Source organism: Dipteris shenzhenensis, chromosome 26, assembly GCF_047967505.1.
Source record: "Dipteris shenzhenensis isolate YYH24624 ecotype China chromosome 26, Dip_SZ_1.0, whole genome shotgun sequence".
Classification (NCBI taxonomy): Eukaryota; Viridiplantae; Streptophyta; class Polypodiopsida; order Gleicheniales; family Dipteridaceae; genus Dipteris; species Dipteris shenzhenensis.
Window position 1 is genome coordinate 939,217 of NC_141621.1, and position 8,327 is coordinate 947,543.

Here is an 8,327-nt window from a genome sequence, read left to right on the forward strand (position 1 = left end):
GATCGTCCAATGAAGTCTTCACAATTGCAAGAAGGAAATGGAGAAATGTCAACCTTGTATTCAATACCTTTTGCATTGATCCTTCTGTAGAAACAATGAACTCAGCATGCTCCATGGCCTTCACGAGACTGTTGTGTCCTTAACAATGCATTTCATGACCAATGGCCTTTGAATTCTATTTTCCATTTCTTTGGAGATTTTGTTTCGCCATCTGATTGCTTTGCCATCTCGACGCCGAGGTCGATCTTCATGCAATACTATTGTTTCATCATGGGCTTGAATTGGTGAAGCACAACTTGCACCCACCATTGGAGTTGATACTCCTAATATGACAAACCCTGATCTTGTCAACCTAGCAATCTCTGCACTTGTCAAGGATGTTCCTGATTGAACCTTCCACCTTCCTGGTGATGCTCCTGGAATACCTGTAATGCTAGTTGATGGCTTCCACGTGTGGGTTACATCATTTCCACAAAACCAAACCATTTGGGAGCACACTCCAATTGGTGTTTGAATCCTCCCAAAGAATGATGGTGCAACAACTCCACGTCGATTTTCATGATCCTTTATATTGACAAGCTTGTTACATTTTCCTCCTTGTCCAAGCCAAGCCTGGCAACGGACTTGGCTTGTTACAGGAACTCTTCGTAATGCCCAATTTGCATCATGCACTTCATATTCTTGTACACTCTTGGAATCTTTTTAGACAATAAATTTTCCATAATAATGTCTTGGACAATTATATTTTGTATCCCTTTAGGGCATACAGCACCACCAGCCCTCACCATTTCAGAAACTTTGGTTTTAATGGCATCCTTTGTTCTCCTAGTCAAACCATCTCCAACGGGATGATTATGATGGCCATGGTGTATGACTGCATGAGTAAGATTCACACCATCTCTACATTCTGGCATGCAGAGTAACATTTCACAGTAACATCTCTTCAAGCAAACTGGTGGGACAACCACAATGTATACATGATAAGGAGCCATTGACACATTTTTCGGGGCCACTCTAATCAATCTCCCATCCCATTGTGTCTCATTCTCTATCCCAATTCTTTTTTTATAAAACCACAAGCTGCATTTATACAACGGAGGTGACCTCCACATTCCTTTCTACAAACCACACTAGGAAATACTATATTTGTTGTAATAGGATCACTCCAAACATGACCATCAAATTTTGACTCCGTACCTTTTGTGCGATGTTTCACTGAAGTAGCTGGTAACTCAAAGAAAACATCACCATCATAAGTAGAAGGCAACTCATTCACAGTGATGTGCATTTCAACCTGTTCTTTATCATGGAAGGGCGATGCCAATTTCTACAAATATCAATCCTACTATTTGAGCTTTGCAAATGTGAAAATTAAAGGCCAATAGACCTCTTTCGTCGACAAAAGGGGTCTATTGGCCTTTAACTTTCTTAAGGGCTCTCATGAAAATTAAAGTCCAATAGACCCCTTTCATCGACGAAAGGGGTCTATTGGCCTTTAATTTTCACATTTGAAAACTGACTTGAATGCTTTTAATAGGAAGCACCTTTTTTCTCGCGGCCTTCTCCTGCTCTTCGTCTGTCGGCTTCTTCGTAAGTGTTCTCCATGCAACGCAACAAAGGTAGCCTCGCCACAAAGAGCAGCAGCAATGCCATGAGCCCTTCGGTCTCTGGCTTCAGTAGTAGCACGGATTCGCTTAGCTTGCACACGAGAAGCTCTCTCTTGAAGCAGCAGCAGTTGTGCACCGCAAGCAACAAAAAAATCCATAGCTTCTTCATCTTCGGCGCACCAGCTTCCAAAAGCAAAAAGAGCACGCACATCGTAGTCCATGTCTCTTTCTCACCAGCTTCTTGAAGCTCTCGCATCCCCAACAGACTTGCTTCGCTCGAAAGCCCTTAGTCCAAATTTGCCCTGTTCCACCATGCAGACCCTGTTCTTGCGCTTCTTGATCCGTGGCTCCCACATGCCTTCTGGTTCTCACTTCTCCCGAATGGTCCCCAGCAACTTGGATCGGCATCCTATGAGGTCCACATCCCTCTAGTAAGAAATAGCTCTTCACAAAACTCCACTTGTTGTGCGTGCAAGGTCTCGTGCTGTTGTTCTTTTGTGTTGAATTGAGCATTTTTGGAATGGAAATCTGCATGTGTATAGAAGGAATACGTGTTGTTTTTGGGATTTGCTTTGGTTGTGGGACAAAAATGCGTCAATGGAAATCTTTGCTTGATGTTTCATTCTGGTTTGCTGTGGGATTTGCAAAATGCATCAATGGAAATCTCTGCTTTGATGTTTCGTTCTCGTTGTTTTTGGGAACTGCTTTTGCTGTGGGATTTGCAAAAATGCGTCAATGGAAATCTCTGCTTGGTGTTTCGTTCTCGTTGTTTTTGGGATCTGCTTTTGCAAAATCTGTCAATGGAAATCTCTGCTTGGTGTTTCTTTCTCTAAATCTACAAATTTTGAGCTAACTGTTTCCCGGCTACACACAAAACTTTCAAGGGGACATTTGCCTCTGGTACACTGCCTACTTCGGAGTTTACTTCAACATGGTGCTCTTCTTCCAAATTGTTTTGAGCGAGGGCAGTGCTGCTACCGCCAATGATACCAACAATTGGTTGGGCTCCATGTTCCTGTCCTCCCTCATCAGTTCTTTCATGGTAGAATCGTTCCCGGGATGCCTCTAGGCTTGTGCCTTGTTTCAGATCATCACTCTCATGGTGAGAAACTTCATTGCTTCCGACAAGGTTGCTGATGGAGCCCCCAATCTGGCATTTGTTGCCTAACTGCTAGAAGCCACCAGCCGATACCTCCCCCATCATTCTGAATCTCTCTCTCCCTTTGCTCCACACCTCTCCACTTCACCCCTCCCTCTCTATCCCTCTGCCTCCTCGCCCCTCTCTGTACCCTCTCTGTGTCCCTCTGCCTCGCCCATCTCCCTCGCTCTTGCCACTCTCCCTCGCTATTGCCACTATCCCTCACCCCTCCGTCTTTAACTACTCGTGGCCCTACCTTTCATGTGTATCGCCTTCAAATATCTGCCAGGCTCTGCTTTTTTCATTCAGGAGGAAAGGCAATCTTTCACCATTCTTTCACAATCTCGCCTCTCGTCGGCGTTTATGAGTCATCAAATGATGACTGGTGATATCCTTGAGAAGGAAGGAATGGATGCATTGCGTGGAGAACGTGACTGCAAAGCTTCACGACACGTCCTCTTGACATGGAAGTTGAACAGGTGCACAAGCAAAGCTCAGGAACCATTCGAGCATGCCCCCCCCCAACACAGCTTTGTTCTGGTGGGAAACTACTGTCTTCACATGCATCCAACGATAGGAAGCGAGGCCTTTGTTGTAGTACTCGTTGCATGGAATCCTCATGGCACTTTGAGTCTTGGTTGTTTGTGTCCTAATGCTAGCCAAAGGCGATACATAGCGTAGTTTGCGAGAAGAGATTGTTTGGCAAATGGCCGTCTCATTGTTACCCTATCTTTACGTGTAATACTGTGAGAATGATAGCAAGATCATTGCTCCCTCGATCTATTTGAGCACTGTGAGCCTTTGCTTATGGCCACACGGAATGGAATAGAATAGGAACTGGTTTGTATGGTTGAGCATTGTGCATGCCTTAGTGCCGGACTGCTTGGGTGTTTGGGAAATGCCCTTGATGTTGTGTGGACAACACTAGAACTTGGGATGCATAGCGTGAGTACTCGAAATTCTGTTGAAAACGATAAATGGTCGAAACTTTTGGGTGCACCTTGCTTTATGGAAAAAGTGGGGGATATGGCATGAGTTCTCGCTTGATTGAACACCCCTTGGTTATTGGCTTAAAGGAATCAAAAGGCTTGTAAATAAGGTCGAGTATGTTCATGGATTTCTCATTCTAACATTTATGAGTCATCAAATGGTCGAAAATGACATGCTTTCTGCCTGACCTACATTTCTAGGTTACTACATGCGTGGTTTCTACATGTTTGATGAGGGAGATGTAGATTCACTATTGTAGCCCGATTTTAGTTTTTTATCCATTTAATGTGCAACTTGTCTATTGCAGCCATATGTTATGCTTGAAATGAGTCTGGTATGCCTTGCCTTTAATTTTCATGAGAGCCCTTAAGAAAATTAAAGGCCAATAGACCCCTTTCATTGATGAAAGGGGTCTATTGGCCTTTAATTTTCACATTTGCTCTAAGGCCTCCTCGTCCCCTTGCCTCCCCCTCCTTGCCTTCTTTTGTGGAGCCTCCCATTTGATGATAAATCATCCATTGTCACATTGAAAAAGTTGTATAGCATCTCCATTGCAAAAGTCTCAAAGGAGACACAACTAGCAACCCTCAGAATCTTAGGGTCACATTCAAATTTGAGAACAAGTTATGGAATGCCAAAAGCCGATAGAGAATTCATAAAGTGGATGGCGAAAGAGGCATGGATGGATCAGTTGCTTTGTGAATTTGAGAGGTTACTCTCTCAGGTCTTGGTTGCTAGCCAACAAGCTAGCTTTGTGCTTCCTCAAGATCCTACGTTGAGAGAGTATTTTGGGGAAATACAAGCAATGAATAGACTTGAATTGTATGAAGATCTAAAGGATTCAATGACTGTTGCTACAGCTGCAACAGGACAAATGGAGATGACGAGGGCATCTCGACGATTGGTATTTAGGTAAGCAATACATGTTTTTTCCTTTTCAATTAAAAATCCATCCTTAAGTATTTCTCTTTTGTACTAAGACTCTTATTGTATGCAGATTCTTGCAATCCTTAAAAGTTGTTGGTAAGATTGAAAAATTGTTGCCCATATGTCGAGTATGGACAAAAATTCAGGACTTAAAATTTTGTATGTACTCTCCAAATATGATAGAAAAAGAAGGGAAGCAAGTGCTCTTTGAGTGGGAGAGAAAGAACTGCCCGTGGTGGCTCGATATGAAAAAAGGATGTTGCATCGAGGAGGAGGGAGAGCTGTACGCACAGCATAAAAAGGGAGAGATGGGTTCATTAAGCTCAAATTCAGTCCACGAGGATGATGCAGTCATTGAGGTTCAAAAAACACTTGAGAAGATGACTAAAAAGGACAAGGATTCAAGTATGGAACTAAAGAAGGGTGGTAGGCCACCAAAAAATCCCGATACTAATAATGGTAAGTCCTCTTGATCTTTTTTCAAGCTGTTATTTGTTTGTGTAACATATGTTGTTATCACTTTGTGTCTTTACATATGTGGTGTGGATACAGATGTGTAGGTACTACAGTCTACACCCATTTTGAAAGGATGTAAATGGAAAGATAGGTCTATCCACTTTTTGTACATTCCATTGACCTCTCTAACTTTGAATCGGAGTGGCACATGTGATGCTTCACATTGCAAGGTTTGGTGCTATGATTATGTCGAGTTTGGGAAGCAATTGTCTGTCTCAAACTTCACACAAGCCTATATAGACATGAAGGAATACTTTGTGGGTCTTAGAGGTGAAAGAAAAACAAGAAATGGTAAGAGTGTTACTTGGGCTACAGATTTTGTCATTCTTGATCTGCCTACACAACTAGAAGCTCTTGGAGTAGAGGATTCCACATCTCCATCTTGGAATTTATTAATAGAGGACCATGTAGGCTACTCCTTGCTAGTAGCAACCACAGTTGTTTTAGATTATGGCTGGATCCTAGTTATGTGTGCTCCTCATGTTCTTCATTTGGATGAGCGTTATGCTAGGATCAGTATATTGGAGTTTCCATGTTGAATGTACATGCAATGCTTGGATGCATATTGCACAATCAAAGTTGGTGGTATTGATCATAAGGTGAGACAATTGTCTTACAATGACCTGTTGAAAGAATTTATGCTCTTGTATAATGAAATGGCTTGTACTAAGCATAAGTTTTATTCTTTTCTTGTCTTTAGGTGGATGTTGTGGTTTTATGCCTTCTTCATCGAGCTGGTGTGTCTTGTGTTTGTAATCCTAGAAATGCTTCCGTGGTTGGTACCAAATGGGCATTGCTTTTGGAAGTAGTTTGTTTCATCATTATTTACCAACAAGTGAGCATACTATAAAGCATGGAGAGAGTATTCCATGGAGAGGTGCATTGGAGAAGGCTCCATGCATGATGGACTTGTTGTGTCCAATTTCTAGACATGTGGTGGACTTAGGTGCTGGGACTGGTTCTATGCAAAAAGCATGCGTGCATTCTAAGAGAGCATGCTTATCTATTGAGAATGATCCTGACATTTGCAATTCTGTATTGCAACCATTTTTGGATGGACAGAAACGAAAGGGAAATGTGTTAAGCAACTATGGGACTCTAAATGATTCCGAAGATGTGGAAATGGTTGTTAATCTTCCAGATGACTAGTAAGTATGGTACTCTCTTGTTTTATCTTTTTAAACCTATTTGTTGGAGAATATTATTATCAATGAGGCATTGATATTGATTGATCTATTTTAGCTTTTTGCCTTCTTACGCAGGTGCTATGGCTGAGATGATGTGTAATGACATTGCATTCAATGCCCCCATCAGAGAGAGGAGGCATCATCACAATATCTATGTGGATGACATCAGTAAAGAAGATTGAGTCTAGTGATTTGACATGAGTTTTTCCCTTCAAGCAATTCATTTTGCTTGTGATGCCCTAGTACTGAACCTGCATAACTTTTCTCGGGGGGGGGGGGGTCACTCATCATATGTAACCCTGTCACGTGAGTTCAATAGAAGGATATATTTTATTTCTAAATTTTACATAAATAAATATACATAAGGGACTATTTAAAATAGTTTTGGAAAAAATTTACAGATTTTTTTAGAAAAGGGGTACATTTTATTAATGAAAATTGTACATATAAGGGATTTTAAAAAGTCCTTGAACGCACGTGATATAGAGGGTTTATACATAATGCCCCCCCGAGATAACTTTTGTGGTGTCTTGCACCTATTTCATTTGCTAGAGATGTAGTAATCATATTGAAGAACTATTTAGTACATCATGTGAGTACCCATGAATATTAATCTCAATATCACATATTCAAGCATGTTGGTTTCATAAAACTTTTTCTATTTGCTAGAGATGTCACAATCATGTCATATCTTAGTTAAGGTTTGCATGTCAAAACTATGAGTTGTGTACAAATGATCATCATGGTGAATTGAATCTTAAAGTATCTCCTTGATGCAACTAATAAATGTTTCGGCATAGATGCATGCAAATTTGCACCCTAAATTCTTCACCATGTGACTTGCAATCATTTCAAATAATCATGAGCCATATTAATTGCAGGCCACCGCGGTGGCTGGTAATTAACTGCCAGCCTGGTGGAATCTTAGGCACCATTGTCACCTTTCCATCGATGGTAGTGGCAATTAATTATGACATGGTTGTGGTAATCATGAAGTAGACACCACGGTCTTGGTAATTAGCTGGTAATTAATTGGTAATCATGAAGTAGGCACCACCGTCTTGGTAATTTATTGGTAATTAATTGTGGTAATTAACTGCACTCTACTAGAGCATGCAAGCCCAGTGACTGGTAATTAACTACACTCTACAATGAGGTGGATGGTAATTAACTGCCAGCCCAGTGGATTTTAGCCACCACAGACGTAGCTGATGAGAGACACCGCAATAATCACCACAAATGTAAATCATGAAGCCTAATCACCTCTAATCACTCATATTCATGCAAGTTAATACTACCACCTTGAATTAATTAAAATTATATATGCTTTTGTTGCTCGATCATTTCATTTGAGCGATTTTGTATCACCCTTTTCGCAAGGGAAATTTTGTAATAAAAAACTTGTTTTTGTAATTACAAAAAAAAAAAAAGCATTAGTGGGGCAAAACAGGGCTTGCTATGGCCCTGTTTAGCCCCACTAATGCTTTTTTTAAAGTTGTGTTAATCGTTGCTATATAGCGACGTTTACCAGTGTCGCTATATAGCAACGTCTATCAGCATCGCTATATAGCGACAGTTCTTTTTCGACGCTTTTAACGACTTTAATAACGATGTTTGTGCCCGTTTAAAAAAAATAATAATGTAAAAAGCGTCGGTATTTTCGTCGGAAAAGGGCCTATGCCTTGTAGTGCAAGGAGGCCACCGAGGTCATGGACGAGGGAGCTTTGCAGAGTAGAAGGAAGGGCCCATGGAGATTGGGCTTTGGAGATTGGGATAGGAGGCTATGGAGGGGGAGGTTGAGCTACAAGGGAGGCATGCATGCATTTGGACCACGTGTTAACATGCAGTCCAAATGCACTCAAAGTGCATGCTTTTGTGTGGCTTTTTAAGTGTATGTAGAAGAAGCATGATCTTTGAAAGAAACACTCACCACCAAAGAAGGATCTCTCTGTGTTTTGGGTA

The 8,327-nt window shown here is 41.3% G+C and overlaps 1 pseudogene; it reads left to right on the forward strand.

Moving 5' to 3' along the window:
• Window positions 1-4,664: 4,664 nt before the first annotated feature.
• Window positions 4,665-6,547, forward strand: LOC147884509 (uncharacterized; annotated as a pseudogene).
• Window positions 6,548-8,327: the final 1,780 nt, after the last annotated feature.